This window comes from Onychomys torridus, chromosome 23 (assembly GCF_903995425.1).
Source record: "Onychomys torridus chromosome 23, mOncTor1.1, whole genome shotgun sequence".
NCBI classification, from domain to species: domain Eukaryota; kingdom Metazoa; phylum Chordata; class Mammalia; order Rodentia; family Cricetidae; genus Onychomys; species Onychomys torridus.
In genome coordinates, this window is record NC_050465.1 from 7,283,396 (window position 1) to 7,299,577 (window position 16,182).

Here is a 16,182-nt window from a genome sequence, read left to right on the forward strand (position 1 = left end):
TGGTCTCAGAGCTCACCACTCAACCCCCCGCTTGGTCAAGGGCACTAGGGTACAGAGAGGGGCTTCAGCCCAGGCCCAAGTGTGGTTTCTCAAGGTTTCCAGTGTAGCCCACCAATGCTCTGGGGATCTGCTCTTGTAGGGATGGGCGAGTTGTAAGAATCTAATAGATTGACAAGAATGTCTAAGCTGCTGAGAAGCAAACCAGGTCCCCGGTTAGGAACCAGTGTTCGCTTAGCCTCGGGGAGACTTAGGTATGGAACTTGCCTCATAGTGCTTAAATTCATTGCACTAAGTGGTTTGGGCTTTATATGCTCTGGGGCTCTCAGTCAGGGAAGAAACCTTTTAATAAGTCATTACTAAAACCATTTGCTTTTCAACTGTTTGCATGCACGATTCCTGAAATATCTCCTTCTTAATTCTCCAGGATATTGATCTTTAGCAGTACTCTTGCCCCATGGAGGCCCATCATCCCTGTCGTAAAGCTGCTGTGGTGAGTTGAAGGCTTGTGCAGGCACGGAGGGCTGTGGACCCCTCCTCCACCATCAAGGCCCACCCTGGAGGAAGGGGAGAGGCCTTCCTGACTCTCTGCCAAGTGGGGAGGGCCAGGGAGCTGTAAAGCATCCATGTAAAGTTGGAGAGAGAGTTCCTGGAATGTCAGAACTTCCCATGGCAGGGCAGGGTGGGGCTGTGGGGCTTCTCTGGCCATGGCTGGGGCTAAAAGCCACAAGCTTCTGCTGCCTGGATGGCTGATACCTGGCATGGCCCAGGGTGGAGTGATGGCCTCTTGTGGCATTGCTAAACCTGGGCACAGTGTGAGTCTCAGGGCAGACTGCATTCATGTGGCCCCTTCTTTACAAGGTCCTCACACTCTCAGGATAGTGGTAGATGGGTGTTAGTCAAGTGCAGGTCCTGCCTGGCCATCCAGGTGGCACCCCCTGGTCACTGTCCTAACGTACTTGTTTCCCATCTTCGTTGTTGTTATTGTTAGGAAGCAAGTGGAGAGAGGTCATTGTGCCTGCTGTCAGGCATCACAGCCGAGCCTGGAGCCAGGTGACCCCAGAGTAGACCCCGACTCTGTGGGGCATTCTTGGGAAGTGTGGGAGAGTCTGGTGGCTTGCTGTTCTGCTAGCATTGGAAGGGGCCCTGGCTTGTCTGTGATCAGCATCCTCTATGGCTGGCCCTGGGGATTGGAGCTCCCAGGACAGGATGCGGTAAGGTCCCCACTGTGGTTATGTGTTAGGCATCAGACATGGCTGAGAGCTGGGTACAGTGGCCAGAGAGGAAGAGGTGATTGGTTCCAGCTCCAGAGAGCCCCTGTCTCCCAGGAAAGGGGACAGATAGCAACCTTGTATTCTTCAAAACTTTGTGTGGCTTTTTTTTTTTTTTTTTTTTTTTTTGTATAGCTGGCCTTTCTATCTACTTACAGTCTATTTTGGAATCTGGTTTGGTGAGGGTTTTTTAAAAGTGTGTGTGTGTGTGTGTGTGTGTGTGTGTGTGTGTGTGTGTGTATGTGGATGTCTGAGGAGACCACAGGACCACCTTGGCTATGATTTTTCAGGTCCACCTTGTTTTTTAGACAGGGCCTCTCATTGGCCCAGAGCTTGCTAAGTAGACTGACCAAGGAATCTTAGGAATACAGTACACCATCATGCCTGGCTTTCTTATGTGTGTTCTGAGGATTGAACTCACTGTCCTCATGTTTATAAATACATTAACTCACCGAGCCATCTCTCCAATCCCATGTTAGATATTTTTACCCTGAGTGACACATGGTATGCAAGTGACTGCTCACTCTTTGTGTGTGTGTGTGTGTGTGTGTGTGTGTGTGTATACACACTGAAGTGTAGTGTGACTAGAAATGTCTGGAGGCTTGGCACTCCTCTTGTGTGAGGAAATCTTTGGGGCCCAGGAGTGTGGGCTCCATGCTGTCCATCTGGAGTTTGGGAGGTGCTGTGGCCTATTGAAAGGTGAGAGGGTTCTTCTCCACTGAGAGATGGGAAGGGACTCCAGGCTCCTTCAGCGATGTTTGTGAGTTCAGCCTTAGAGCAGAGGACCAACCTTCAGTGGTCAGATGGAGCCCCAGCCCCAGGATTAGAGGTATTTGAAGTCTGGGAAATTTGTTTTCTGGCAACTTCAACTTCCTAATGTGTGGGTGGCCTTCCTATACACTTACCCATAAAACCCAAGCAACCCATAGCTGTCTTAAAGGGGAAGGGGAGTGAGGTGAGTGGAACTGACTGTGAAGAATCTCTTTCTTCTGGAACATTCCATCCAGCAGTTCCAGTGTTTTGAGGAAGACGGTGGCAGGAAGCAATGATGGGTGGAAGGTCTAGACACTGAGACTGCCCAGGATCTGTGGTTGATGTAGGGGGAGAAGTGGTCCCCACTCTTCCAGAAAAGAGGATTTGGAGTGTCCTTTTGCTCTTACTGTTTTGAGGCAAGGATTTGCTGTGTGGCTCAAACTCACAGCAGTCCTCCTGCCTCTCAGTTGCTGAGGTCACAGCCATGCTCCATCATGTCAGGCTGGAGCGTCTTCTTTCATACGGCCTCAGAGAGCTCCGAGGTATCCATGTCCTGCTGAAAGTTCACACCAGGATTGGGTGTCTTCTCCTGGGGCCGACTCAGGAGACATGTGTCTCAGAGAACAATTGAGCTGTGGGACTGGCAGCCCACAGTCTTCCGATGGGTCTTGCTGCTGTGGGAAATGCAGCCCTTTTCTTCCTGGTTCTCTGCCTGCACTGATAGCAATTGACTGTTGCCTGTTATGATTCCCCACAGAAATGGGAATAGCAGCCCAGAGTCTTAAAACAATGTCCTTTGATCTGAAAATTCCAGGAAATAAAACACCTTTGCAGTTGTGGAGTCCAGACGGGACCTTGTTTCCAGAGGGCCTGGAGCTGCTGCCCTGGACCTGCAGGTCTCGGGTATAGTCTGGCTCCCTCCTGCTTGGTTGTCTGACTGAGTCAGGGCAGTGAATGAGGCAGGCTCTCATGTTAGTTACTCAGTAGTCCTAAGAGGACCCAGGACTAAGCAATAGGCTCTATGGTCCTCCTCTCCTTGCCTCTCCCATGGATAAGCCACCTCATGGTAGGCGTCTGTGTGATGTGTGAATAGTCTACCAGAAACAGCCATGCAAGGACAGAACCAGCCGTGCAGGGACAGCTGAGGACTCAGGGTACAGGAAGCCTGGATGCTGCTCATGTGCATTGTCAGGTGGAGAGTACCCTGCACCAAGTACTCCACCCCAGCCTCCTGACACCTGACCAAATGGCCAGCTGGGTGGATAAATTGAGACTTATGGGCAAAGCCAGGTCCCTACCCGCTTTCATGTACCCAGATTCAACTTCAAAATACATATTTAGAGACAGGCCTTTAAGTCAAAATGATGTTATGAGGGTGCACCAATCCAGTGTGACTGGTGCCCTTATGAGGGACATGGAGAGAGACACACAGAGGGATGGGCATATGAAGACCAGGAGAAGATGGTGTCTGCAAGCCAGATAGGGAGACGCCAACCCCAAGACACTGTGGCTGTGGGCTTCTGGTCTTCAGACTGAGGCTCCATTCTGTTGAGTGGGAGAAGCTGCTGCTGTTCATCTGTGAGGCCCCCCCCCCCACAACTCCTAAACTTATCATAATATAAAGCATCCATGGAGACCGTCTGAACCCTGAAAAAGCAGGAACTGGGTGCAAGCATTTAAGACGGTGGAATTCAGAGCACCCTGACCCTGGGAGTCTTCTGGGTGCGGTAAACAAACATGACCCCTACTTTGAGGGGCTTGGGGGGTTGATGAGTGGTTCTGGCTGGGTGTAGTGCAGGCTTTTTCATGGTCTCCAATGACTCTATGAAAAGCTGGCTGGGGCATAAATGATGAGGAGGACATCCTGTGTGTCCGGCACCCACTCCAGGTCTCCATTGTGGAGCCTGCTAGGTTTGCCCTGTTGTATGTCATGGGGACTTTTCTGAGGAGTGTCTCTTGGAGTGTTCAGCAAGCGGATTGCCTGTTGGTGGGTCCCCTCATTTCCCATGCAGTGAGAACAATATTCTCCTAGGCCACACTCATTCCATAAGCAGCTATTTTTTAATGGTGCCTCCATGAAGATGCATTCTCTGTCTGTTGCCCTGCAATGAAAAGCTTCCAAATGTGCACAGTATTTTCTAATGCCCAAGCTTCTGATGGAACCAAGGCTCTGCAGATCCTGAAAACAGAAACACACTCCAGTGTCCAGAAGATAGACTGAGTCACACAATCTCTGTCAGTCCGGGCTCATTGCCACCTCTCTGGCCAGGCTGAGATATGGCTAGGCTGTTGGGCTTCTGCCTGGCATGATTAGGGATGTGTCAAACCCAGCTCTCCAGGTCTCTGCTGGTCTTTGTTGTTGACCAGGCTGGGTTATAATTCTGTGGGTGTCTGGAGTGATTGAAGCCTAGTGTCCAGACTCTGCATCCCCACCTGGAACAAGACAGTGCTGAGTGGGACCCAGACACGGCTGAGCCTAGATGGCTTTGAAGTACCCATCAAGGCGAAGGCAGACAAGGTAGAAGGCCATGCCATCAGGAGCAGCATCAGCTGGATGGCTGGTGTCAGCAGTGTGTATGGGGACAGGCCATGTTTGAGCTCATTATGGAAAGAGTGCAGGTAACTGACTCCCCCACCTACCACCACAAGTTCCTCCTCTCAGGGAGGAAGTGTAGCTGGAGAGAGTGGGTAAAGGATGGGCATAGCACTGTACCCTCTGTTCTGCCTGTCAGAACCCCAACCATGACTCTAATCCTGCTGGGTGAGGACTCCGGCCTGAGGTGGGCTGGCAGAAGGCCGCACTGCATGAGAAGTTCAAGTTGTTACAAAGATTAGAGAACCCACCCCTCGCTAGTGAAGAGGGCAAGGGCGGCTATGCTCAGTCCCTCACAGTCCAGGGCGGCTGTGCTCAGAGTCACAGTCCAGGGCGGCTGTGCTTAGCCCTCACAGTCCAGGGTGGCTGTGCTCAGTCAGAGTCACAGTCCAGGGTGGCTGTGCTCAGTCAGAGTCACAGTCCAGGGCGGCTGTGCTCAGAGTCACAGTCCAGGGCGGCTGTGCTCAGAGTCACAGTCCAGGGTGGCTGTGCTCAGTCAGAGTCACAGTCCGGCGGCTATGTTCGCCCTACAGTCCATGGCGCTGTGCTCAGAGTCACAGTCCAGGGCTGTGCTCAGAGTCACAGTCCAGGGCGGCTGTGCTCAGTCAGAGTCACAGTCCAGGGCGGCTGTGCTCAGTCAGAGTCACAGTCCAGGGCGGCTGTGCTCAGTCAGAGTCACAGTCCAGGGGCTGTGCTCAGAGTCACAGTCCAGGGCGGCTGTGCTCAGTCAGAGTCACAGTCCAGGGCGGCTGTGCTCAGCCCTCACAGTCCAGGGCGGCTGTGCTCAGAGTCACAGTCCAGGGCGGCTGTGCTCAGAGTCACAGTCCAGGGCGGCTGTGCTCAGAGTCACAGTCCAGGGCGGCTGTGCTCAGAGTCACAGTCCAGGGCGGCTGTGCTCAGAGTCACAGTCCAGGGCGGCTGTGCTCAGAGTCACAGTCCAGGGCGGCTGTGCTCAGAGTCACAGTCCAGGGCGGCTGTGCTCAGCCCTCACAGTCCAGGGCTCTCAGGATCTAATGGCTCCTGAAGCTCCAGGCAGGATGTTGCCTAGAGCCTGTGGCTGATGATTTGATAGTCTGGGGCCTCTCTGGGCTACCCATCTCTGGAAGCATAGCACCTCTTGGCACCCCTGGGGCCCCTGGGGCTTGCCCTTTCCAGTCTGCTTTGTTTCTGTGGGCACAAATGTTCACCAAGCACCTCCTTATGCCCTAGAACACAACATGGCATGGTATGTAATGTGGAACTTGTGCTCACAGAAGAGCCTTTCAGGACAGTCACTACGCCTCAGGGTCCCCCTTCTGGCCCCTAGCATGTCATAGTCACATCTGGCTTGTCTACGTCAAGAGAAGAATCCTCTAGTCACAGACACTTGTGCTACAGAGGATGTGGCTATTCTGTGCAAGATCTGACCAGAGGCAGGTGAAGTAGGCAGTTACTCCTTTTCCCAGGCTATATGGTCCCGAGCCCCTTAGGGGCAACAGTGCCATGCCCACAGGCCACTGTGCCTGGTTCCAGGTGTCCTGTCTGTATTGAGGCCCTAGAGCTCACCTAGTCATCAGAGCCAGCTATAATCGCTCTGTCCCACCCCCTACTGGGAGCTACCACAGGGCTGAGGGACCCCACCACTCATTTCTGCATCCTTGGTTCTTCTCTTTGCTTTTCACCATTATTAAACCACGTACAAAACACACTCTTCCTAATTTTCACAAAGTAGGAAAGTTGAAATCAAACAGGCTTGGAGCCACAAGGATTGACATGGAACCCTCATAGCCTCATTGCTGTGTGGCATGACATAAGTCACTTGACCTCTCTGAGTCTGTCTTTGAATTTGTGTGTGCACTTAGGTGTGGACACACGTATGTGCACTTGAGTACGGAGGCCAGAGGACGATCTTGGCTGTTGTTTCTCAGGTACCACCCATCTTGTTTTTATGGGAAAGTCAGAATTGAGCCGTGGGTCCCCTGGGACTGGAGTTTCAGATAGTTGTGAGCTGCTGTGTGGATGCTGAGTGCTGGGAATCGAACCCGGGTCTTCTGCAAGAACAAGTGCTCTTAGCTGCTGAGCCAGCTCTCCAGCCCTTTCTGGGCGTTTTCTAAGGAAGTGAAATTACCTGTCTGCTGGCATAGCTAAGGACTAAACTGGATAAGATGTTGGAGGTGCCTGGCCCAGGATGGGGCAATTCAATTGGATGGTAATGGGCATGGTGGAGGTGCCAGAAGTACTGAGCCAGAAAGAAGCTCTGGGGAACTAAGCGCAAGCACTTGGGTTCTAAGTCTTTGGAGAATACCACCAGATGAGAACTATCAGGCCTTCTCAGAAATGATGTGTGAAATGGGAGAAAGAACACTCCAGAAACAGCAAGAGAATCCTGCTCCCTCCGTGGCTGGCACAGGCCAGTGCCCTGCTTCTGAGCCCGACTCGCCCCTGACTTCTCCGACCACTCTTGCTCTGGCCCACCGAGAGGAAGGCAGGGTAGTTGTAAAACTTGCTTTTTTGGAAAGCTAAGAATTATGGGGAATGACATTAATTTAAAAGCTTTTAAGGAGCCAGTTCACCTGTGAAAGGGTTCCCTCGGCGACGGCCTTCCTGTGCGGAAAGCTGCCCGGCCTTTAAAAGGATTTTAATTAATGTTGCTGAGAAACACACGGATGGCATTTAAGGCTGAAGTGAAGGAGCAAAGGCAAGAGCCAGGAGTTTTACGGTGTGAAGCTAGTTTTCTTAAAGGCGGCTGAATCGATCCCATGCGTTTAGCTTCTGGCCACAGCCAAGAATAGGGGATGTTGTTGGCCTTGTCCCCACCCTCCGGATGGAGTGACTGCCTCCACCAGGTCCTTTGCTATTGGATTTCAGTGGTCTTTGGAGAGCTCCTCCTCTTACCTTGCTAGGTGGCAACCCTCTCTTACCGTCTACCCAGCATGCTGTGACCTGAACTTGAACTCGGCTCTCCTTGAACAGATGCCCGAGCTTGAGGGGTGTGTGGGAAAGTGGGTGAAGGCCAATGGGCAAGTGCCCTGGACAGAGACCGCTGCTGATGGCTATGCTGGTTCAGGACGGATGGCACTGTGTGGCCAGACAGCTGTGTCTCCTGAGATGGAAGTGACAGCCCTGTCTCCTGCTGCCTTGGACCCTCTTACACGGACGTCCTTCACCCAGCCTCTCACACTTGCTCACTCTCTGAAGGCCATGTCTCCGTCTTTCTAACATTATAGTTCGGATCCCCTTATCTAGCCTTGCTGTACCCTGTCCCTGCCTAGCATGGCTGTCAATCTTCAGGTTGTCCATCAACATGCTGCCTGGTATCACAAAGAAGTCAGGAGACTCCCCTGAGTTTGTGTGTACACGTGTGGCTGGGCCTGAAGTAGGAACCATCGATACTTAGAGCCCTGCATTTCTATTCCCCGAGTGGGTGCCTCACTTGTTTTTGGACACTCTAGGTTTTTCTTTCATGGGCTGTCTTCTTATCCTGTTGGTGCTGGCCATACAAGCTGGAGAAGGGGTGTGTGTGTGTGTGTGTGTGAATAGGCCCTAGCCTCCAAGCTAGTTCTCCCTGTCACATGGCATCGCTGTTTGAGGCTGTTGCCCAAAGACCAGCTCTCTTGGGCCTGGCACGGGAGCAGGTGGCCTCCTTGCTGGGGTGGCAACTTTTCACTCCCTCTCCTGTTCTGGCCAAGGCTTTCCCCTTAGCATTCCTGAGGCTCTTCCCCCACGTTCTCCTAAAGTCACACCCAGTCTTCCCCAAGTCTGCTGTCTGAGAAGCAACCCTGTGTGGAGCCTCTTTTCTTCCCTGACGGACTTCCACTGTGCTGGGGAGAAGGTCCTTTCCTGTGCAAGCCTGGCTTTATTCAGAAAAACACTCAAGGCAGGGTGAAGTTTGGAAGTGGAGAATAATCAAGATGCAGATGACGACGGCACTCTCATCTCACAGCATCCAAGGGCTGGCTATAATTTTTCCTGCAATGTGCTTTCCTTCTTAACGTCCAGCTGTCACAAGAGCACTGTCATCAAGTCTGCTTGTCTGAGGGGACACGAGATGACTGTGGGGCATGCCAAGCAGACGGAGTGAGGAAGACAGCACCCCGCCCACTGGCATCTCTTCCTGTGCGCATGTCCGAGTCAATGTTGGATTGCACTCCTCTCTGTGTGGTTTCTTCTTATCCCCCCTGTTATGGAAGTCCTTGTCACTTGGCCACAGTAACCCTCAGCGATGTCCTTAGTCATGTGGGGACAGTGCTCAGCATGTGTGTTCCTGGGACAACTTTTGAAATGACCCAAATGAGGCAGAACATGGAGGAGACCCTACTGGCCACATTCAAAGGCTTCATTTCTGCACCCAGTGCATCTACACACATCACATCACAGAGAGCAGATCTGGGAAGAGCAGGCTAGAGTGGGAGAGGCAGATCCTGCCCTCCTAGCTTGATAAACACGGTGTGGGCTGGGAGACAGGAAAGGGATTTGGCAAAAACCAATGAATTATGATGGCAAATAGGATACAGTTCTATGCAAAGCTCCCGTGACAGGGAGTCTTCTAGAAGGGTTGCCAGCCTTCTGTGGAAAGCTTGACGGGATGCAGAAACCAGCTTAGGACCCTCAGTAGACCCCCATGACCAGCCTGCAAGTGGTGGGAAGGCCAGAGGATGGCTGGACACTAGGGAGCCTCCTGTGGAGAAGAACATGGTGCTTGGAGACAGCACTATGAGGACTCTTGGGAGCTGTCTTCTCCACGATAGTGAGGGGTGGAAGTTCCAGGGTGTGGCCTTCCTCTGAGAAATGCTGTATTCCCAGAATGCTTTGGGGCAGACAAAGAGAACCTGAGCTGTGAGAGAACCAGCTTGAGGCCAAATATGATCCTGTCTACCAGGATTACTTCAGTAGAAGGGATTAAAGATGGAGCCATCAGCCTAGGACTGAGCGGGAGAGGGCACTCCATGCCTTTGGGGACATCCCTTTCTCGTCTGTCCTGGCCAACATTGGGAGTTAGGTCCACCGTGCAGGTTCTGGGGATCGAACTCAGATTTTTAGGCTTGGCAGCAAGCTCCTTTACTCACTGAACCATCACACCAGCCCTTACAGTTTTGAGATAAGATGTGAGTCCATTCTTGCGAAGGCAGATGTGTTAGTCAACTTCTTCTGTCACCTGAAAACATAACTTTGACTCTTGGCTTCCATCCATGGCCATGTGGCTCTGTTGCTTCTGAGTCCATGTGTGGTAAGGCAGAACATCACTGTGAAAGGCATGGAGAAGCAGAGGCAGAGAGGAAGTGCCTGGCACCAAGACATACCTTTCAAAGGTGTGCCCAGACCCCACTTCCTCCAACGAGACCCCACCTTCTATAATTCCCCATTTTAAGAGTAGGTTGGTTTTCAAACAGTTTAAGGTCCACAGCAGTACTGAACAGAAGTGCCAGGGAAGTCCATGTCCACTGCTCATCTCCTCCAATCTCAGGTCATCTTTGATATCAACGTGGGATTAAATTCACAAACACAGGGAGAGGTGGTTTATTTATGTGGTAGTTTCTTAGAGCTCGCTCTCCCTGGCTTTCTCTTATCCCTTTTGGGTCTGACCTGAGCAAATCTCAGCCTTCTGTTTGGCTGGAAGCTCTCTCTCTCTCTCTCTGGAGGGTGCAAAGGAAAGGCCATGGCAGATATTTAAATGGATTATTTACTGTTATTATTATTATTATGTTTATGAACTCAGTCTGTCAGGCTTGTGGTCCATCCTTGACCATCCATTGCTAAGAACAGACAGTCTAGCACGTATCTGGGATACCTTCCGACCCTCACTCCTGTGAGAGACAGAGAGGAATTCACAGGCTTTTCTTGTGGGAAGCTGATGTGTAAACTCCCCCCCCCCCAAAAAAAAATAAAACAAAAACAACCTGTCAGAGCTGGAGCTGGAGAGATGGCTTAGCAGTTGGGAGAGCTGGATGATGTTGGAGAAGACCTGGGTTTGATTCCCAGCGGCCATGTGGAGGCACTCAGGCGTCTGTAACCCCAGCTCCAGGGGAGTCAGTACCCTCTTCTGAACTCCATAGACACTGCACACACACAGTATGACTTATATATACACAGGCATGGTACTCATATGCATAAAATGAAGATGGATACAATCTTTTTTAAAATGTCAAGGCTTCAGTGAATGGGCTGAATTCCTGCTCTCAAGCTTGTCCACACAGATGTTGTAGCACTGGGTCAGCTCTGGGGCAGGTTCTCCAGCTTGGCACCAATTCCCATAGATCACCCGGCTCGTAAATTTAATTCTTTCCTTCCACCCATTTCTCTCTCGGGTTTTGGGAGCAGAGACTTGCTCAATGGCCTCACTTTGATGAACATTTATTTATTTTTCCCATTTGTTCAGGTTTTTACTTAATAGGATAAAGTTGATCCCTAAGCTCTTTATATGTGTAAATGGAAGTCTGAATTCTGACACAGTTTTAAAATCTAAGCTCTCTTTCTATGTGGATTGTGTTATTCCTATAGCAAAATTAAATAGTTAAGGGGGGTGGATAGTACACATGCTCTATGTATAGAGAGGTGAGCATTGTGGACAAAGACGCCCATGGCGGTGATGTAGAATGTTCTGGAAGGAGCAAGGATGCCTAATGGAAGGATGTGTGCATACATTAAGATGTGTGCGTACATTAGAAGGAAGGATGTGCGTATGCATTGGGCTCAGTGAAGACAGCTTAAAAGGGGTTGAAGCAATCCTGAAAGTGTGGGGCTTGAGCTTGTAAACATGCTTCAAAAGTTTTATAGATTCCCAGTTTTCCATAATGTAAATATTTGTTCCATTTATGCTTAGAAAGCATGCTATGGAGTGGTGCTTTGTGCAAGGCCAGTCGAGTCTTTCTGTGTCTCCCTCAGTCCCCACTTACTGCTTCTTGTGACCAGGCTTGACTCAGATGTCTTAGCTGGGCTGAGCTCCCCTGGGGAGGGCTCTCTAGATTCCCAGCCCAGCCATCTGTGGTTGGTGTTTCTCAGTCAGCCTCTCTTGTCTGGGTCATAGTGGCCTCCAAGGCTGCCACGGCTAACTTCTGCCTATCCTATTTAGCTTAGCAGGTTTCCTCATTTCAGCCTAGGCTTCTCTCAGATCCAGGGCATTTACCCTCTTCCAACACGGTCCAGAAACAGCCAGAGGTCAGATTTCAGAAGGAATGGGAAGCCACAAGAATCTCTCAAGGGAGACAAATAGGCATCAGAGACTCTGATCTTTGAGTGACTCCCAGGGAAGGCTCAAGAATGGCGTGGGTACGTTAGGGGAGACCTCTAGGTTGTGTGCACTGATTGACACAGTTCCCACCCTCATGTGCATCCAAGACACTGTGGCACTGTTCCTGCCTCCACGGCTTACTCCCCAGCTGGAGTGGAGTCTTTAGTGATGGAATCCCGTGTGCGGCTGCCTCTTTTCAGCCTAAGCATGCTCAATGCAGCACAGCTTGGATCTTGGAGCCTCAAGAGCTGTCCACACAAATCCTCTCAAACATGAAAAGCCGGTGTGCTGGCCTCTGGCTTGCATCTCAGAGCTTTGAACTAGCAATTCGCCCGCCAAGAACGTGTTCTGAATGGCTTTTTTGCGTGGCAGGGGAGAGCTCTTGCAGACTCAGAATCTAGATCACTACCAGAAAATGGGAAGCGCCTGGTGATTTTGGAAGTAAATCCTTCCAGACTTAATTTTCAGGACCATGTGACTTCCCAAACTACAAAGAGCTCATTTTAGCTGTTGAGTGTGGAGCAGGCAGCAAGAACCACGTCTCCTACCAGCTTCAGCTAGCCTGAGAGTGTGATGTGGGAGGAGGGCTAGGGCAGGGGGTTCGCTTGGAAGGAGGGCTCCCCGGGGAGGAAGAGGATGGAGAGACAGCTTGGCTTGGGTCTTGTGACACTGGAGCTCTGGGACTCTTGGAGGAACTGTGGGTCCCTTGGGACTTGAAGGCAAGAGTGGGGTGTCTCTCTGCTTACTACATCCTTCAGTGGCCCTGACTGCAAATCTCTGGTACTTTCTGGGCTACTCAACAGAGAGCCAAGCAACAATGAGCAGACGCCCCTAGACAGAAAAGGAGGGAGAAGGGAGGCAAGAGGTGGACATGCACAGGGACTGTCCAAGGACACAGTATAGGGCATACGTGTGTGCGTGCGCACGCGATGCTGGGTTATCTGATTCCAGACTCATGTCAGGCATAGGGTGCCAGCCCCTTTTCAGGCTGTGTCCTTGGGCCTGGGGACAGCATTTGGTAAGACACTGGAGACCCCTCTCCCCCTCCCCCAGAGCTTCCAAAAGAAGATAATAAATTGGAGCAGCAGCGAGAGTGACAGGGAAAGAATAGAAAAACAGGTGGCTTCAGGTCAGAGAAGGGGGGACGCAGAGCATTTGAGCCAGAACTTGACACTCAAGCCCATTTGAGGCCCCCCTGGGCAGCCGCTGCTGGTCATGGGGACATTTCCTGGGTAGCTCAGTGCCACCGGCCTGTGGAGGCCTTGTGCAGAGGGGCCCCGTCCAGGGCTTGGACCATAGAGTGACTTCTCCCTGCTTGAAGGTTCACTTTTCATTTGTTCTTTCTCTGGTACCTTAGCAGAACCAAGAAGTCAACCTGCAGTTGGTCACGCAGGGACAAGTCAGGCGTAGAGATGAGTGAGGAAAACTTCCACTGGGTGGCGCTCTTCAGCCTGTCCCTGCGGCTTCTGTTTAGGACCTTCTTTAGCAAACTCACTGTGTCCTCCAAAGCATCTCATAGGTGGTGGGACACTGGCGACCGTGAACTCTGTGGAGGGCAGGCAGGGAGACTGGGATGAACGGCTGGGTGGTAAGACTCTGGACTTGCTCACTGTGGGTTTCACCTGAGCCCTCAGGTAGTGGGACACCAGGAAACTGGAGCCAGATGGCAGAGGTTCTCAAAGTTGCTCATGCGGGGAATGGGGAGGGGGCCAAGAGAGTGCTTGTCAGCCTCACCCAGCTGGGTGCAGGAGACAAAAACTGGCTTCCGGAGGGCTAGACTCCTTTGACATCTAGGGATTGGCCTTCTCTGCCACCTTTTGCCTCTGCTGCATCCTGTACACTACTCAACCCAGGCCTGACTTCCCTCTACGGGCCCTGATCTTCCAGGCATCTGGAGTTTGGAAGGCAGCCTTCCCCTGGCTGTGGAATGGAAAGAGATGCATAGGAGCAAAGCCACAGCCCTCAGCTTCAGTGAACGCATCTCCACCTTCCTCTTAGTGCCTCAATTTCCCTGTCTGCTGGGGGTGGGGGTCGGGGTGGGGATGGTTTCTGCTTTTCCCACCCTGTCTACATCAAAGGTGCAATGATATCATACACAAAGAGCTTTGGAAGTCACGAGGAGCTTTCAAAGCCTTTCTGAGCCTTCCTGAAACTGAGGTCGCTCAGACAGGAAGTGGGAGGTATCTGCTTCACCTAATTCTTTGATGATTAAACATGACAGCCCGTGGGGCAGAAGTGACACAGCATGGTGCTTAGGCAGTATCAGTTATAACAACGCTTTAAACGCTGTCACATCTTCACGACAGTGTTTGGTGTGTCAGATCCAACTATCGTATACACGCAGAAAAGCAGCATAAAATAGACATTTAAGCAAAACTTATACATTACACTAAACACAAGACAATCTATAACATTTTGTCTTCCAGCATTTCAGATACTGTTTGTCTGTAAAATAGCACATGCCTATTTTTATAAAAATCAGATCAACACATATATTTGCACCATCATTTTTCAATGTATGTCCAGAATCTAACTATCATTATCAAATACTAAGTATTTTTTTTTAAATACTTTCCTGGCCTGGTGTGTGTACACACACACACCTATAATCTCAGCATACACACTAAGCCAGGAGTAGCAAAAGTTCCCGGGCAGCCTGAGCTACAAAACAAGACCATTTCTCAAATGAAACAAAGGAAAATAAGCCTTGTTTCACCTATAATTCTGACAGAAACAAGTGTAGCTAAATCTCTATAGTCTAATCTGGTGAACAACCCAGCTAGATGCAGAAATGTTAGGTCAGATGATTTGCTTATTTCATAAGTTGTAAATATACAACCAATAAGATCTACCCCCACATCCAGTTTTAAGTACATGGCCCAGAGATGTTAGGTCTCCGCCCTCTGAGAAGCTGTTCTTACCCTTCATCCATCCCCCTCAACCTCCATCCACAGAATTCTTTGTTTTGTAATTCAGAGTCTTTGAACCTATTGGGCAGTATCTCCCTTACCCTTCCTCCTCCAGCCCACCCCTCCCCAACCACCCTTGGGTTTTCTTTGTGGATTGACTACACTGCGGACCTAACTTGAGGGGCATCTTGGAGCAATTGCTTGTGTGGATGACTGCATTGAGCACAATGCCCTCTGTTAGGTTAGGCTAGATTCTATCAGAGTCTGTCACCATTTCCTTCTTTTTTGGGGGTGGGGCAGGGTTTTGAGACAGGGTTTCTCTGTGTAGCTTTAGCGCCTGTCCTGGAACTTACTCTGTAGCCCAGGCGGGCCTCGAACTCACAGAGATCCGCCTGCCTCTGCCTCCCGAGTGCTGGGATTAAAGGTGTGCACCACCACCGCCCTGCTTGTTTCCGTCTTTTAGAGGCCAAGCGACATGCAATAATGCACGTCTACCATGCTGCTTATCCATTCGTTGCCAATGGACACGTGGTCTAGTCCTCTTTCTGCTGCTGGTGACAGCCATGCTGTGAGCTGCGTGTGCCAACCTCAAGGCCCTGTTCTGATCTTTGGGTGTTTGCCTACAAGGAGGGTCCCTGGGACACAGAGCGACTCTGTGTTTAACTTTGGAGACAGACAAGCCGTTCCAAGCAGCTTCATTGATGTCCATTCGCAAAGCAGTGCCCAAGCCTGGTCAACACAGGATGTTTTCTGTATTTTGATTAGTAGTCTCTTAATGTATACAGTGGCAGGTGTGGATAGTAATTGAAATGTCAAAAAAAAAAAAAAAAAAAGAAAAGAAAAGAAAAGAAAAGAAAGAAAGAAAGAAAGAAAGAAAGAATACAGCAGAAATGACACACTGTGCACTCTTACTGCAATTTTGAGTACAGGTTAGTGCCAGATTTATTTTTGTTGTTTCCATTTTTATTTTATGTGTATGAGTGCTTCTCTGTATGTGTGTGCATCATGTGTATGCCTGGTGCCCTGTGGGTCCCCTGGATCTGCAGTTTCAGATAGATTTGAGCTGCCATGTGGGTGTTGAGAACCAAACTCAGGTCTTCTGGCAGAACAGCCAGTGCTCTTAACTGCTAAACCGGTACCACGTTTGTCAGATTTAAGTGCAGGCAGGGGCAAGGGGTTGGGGGGGGGAGGAAGAGGAGAGGAGAGGAGGGAGGGCGGGGGTGGGGAGAGAGAGAGAGAGAGAGGCATATGAAAAAGACAGCACCTATTCAAGACAAGCAGACAATAACTGTGTTTTGGTTTTGAGTTATATTGCTCAAAAGCCTTAATTTACAAGGGTTAAAGATTAAGCAAAAGTTTATAAATTTTAAGTAAAAATGTACGATCTGGTTTATTCGATCTTCTTATCTTAAAGGATTGCCTTGCAAACGACATTTCTGGGTGGTTTTAGGA